The following is a 1,898-nucleotide window of genomic DNA, read 5'->3' as shown; positions in this document are numbered from 1 at the left end:
CCCCCAAAAAACAGGAAGGTCAGTAGTACTAAGAACTTTCCTTCATGTAACTTACATTAGCTTTAATATTTATATTATAATATCAATATAAATTTATTATTGGTTTATAATATTTAAGGAACACACCGTGAATCTAGAATCCATCTTTAAAATGGGTCACTCACTTTTTTTTTTTTTTTTTTTTAAAGATGACCGGTAAGGGGATCTTAACCCTTGGCTTGGTGTTGTCAGCACCACGCTCAGCCAGTGAGCAAACCGGCCATCCCTATATGGGATCCGAACCCGTGGCCCTGGTGCTATCAGCACCGCACTCTCCCGAGTGAGCCACAGGCCGGCCCTGGGTCACTCACTTTTAAGCTCAGATTTTAGCTTTAGTAAATGAGGTGATGACTAAAATGCTGAAAGCTACATAAACGAGAAGCACTCTTATCGCCATAATTACACGCCCAGCAAATGTTTCTTTTTGCTATCTTCCCACTGTCTTTTGCATTGAGAAACTAAAAGAAACCTTCAACAGCAAAACCAAGTCTAGCAAGGGAAAGCGTAAAGATGCAAGCAGTCTGTCTCGGCAAGTTTACCCTGGACAAGGGGTGGCATAGCCCACGCACAGTGGTGAATGCGAGACTTTGGAGGCAATTCCAGGGCTAAATGCCATCGCAGTGTACCTAGATAACTCCCACATGTATATCTCTATTCCTGACCTCCCCCTGAACTCCAGGCTAGCACATCTTACTATTGACATTTATCCAGTAGGAATCACAACCTGATATGTCCCAAACAGACACTGATTTCCCCCCGAATCTGCCCCTCCTCTGCTTTTCCCCATCTCAGGAAACACATCTCTCAGTTGCTAAAGCCTAAAACTTACGAGTCATTTCTGATCCTATCTTTCCCCACCTTTCCACCTTTAATCCATCAGCAAGTTTGTAGCTAGAGCTACCACCCTGGTCTGAGTCTTTATCTTCTCCCACCTGGACAGCCAGCCACAGCTTCCCATGGGTTTCCCTGCTTCTACTCTTACCCATCCATCACGAACAGGTATTCAGAGAGATTGCAGTGGATTGAATTATGTCCCCCTAAAACTCACTGAAGCTTGAATTGTGTCCCCCAAGTTTTATGTATTAGCAACTTAGTCCCTACTGTGACTGTTAAGGGGGTGGGAAATCCTATTATGGTGATTGAAAGGTGGAGCCTTGAAGAGAGGAGTGGACTGTAGGACCATGCGATAGTGAATGGATTAATAATGTTGGTCTGGGGCATGGTTCTGAAGGCCTTGAAAAGAGAGTGACTGAGGAGGTTACTGTCTCTCCTCTGCCATCTTGCAATGTGATACCCTGCAACACTTTCACCAAGACCCTCACTATGTGGGTTCTGTGGACCATGGACTTCCTGGCCTCCAAAACTGTAAGCAATAAATTTTATTTTCTTTACCAATTACTCAGTTCTGTGTATTTTGTTATAAGCAACAGAATGGACTTATATAGAGATCTTTTATAAACCTAATCAGATCCTGCCATTCTCCTAATCAAAATCCCCCAATGGCTTCCCATAAAATCAGGGATAAAATCCAAACTCCTTACCTTGTTCTGAAGGCCTGATGATCCTGTCCTGTAGACCTTTCTCACTTATCTTCATCCAGCCTCCGTAAGTCCCAATCAAGAACACAGCAAGCTCTTGAGCCCTCTAAGCTCTTTCTCACCCTAGGGGTGCTATTCTAGGTTCCCTCTGCCTGAAATGCTCTTTCCCCAATGAACACACATCTGACTCTCTCCCGTTATGTATGCCGTGGTTTTTAAATTACTTCCTCAAAGAACTCTTTCCTAACTACCTCTCTTAAAGTTTCCTGGTCACTCCCTATCACATCACCCAGCTTAGTTTTCATCACAGTAGAGCTCACT

The sequence above is a fragment of the Galeopterus variegatus genome, unplaced genomic scaffold (assembly GCF_000696425.1).
Source record: "Galeopterus variegatus unplaced genomic scaffold, G_variegatus-3.0.2 Scaffold7718, whole genome shotgun sequence".
Classification (NCBI taxonomy): Eukaryota; Metazoa; Chordata; class Mammalia; order Dermoptera; family Cynocephalidae; genus Galeopterus; species Galeopterus variegatus.
Note: the sequence above shows the minus strand (reverse complement) of the source record.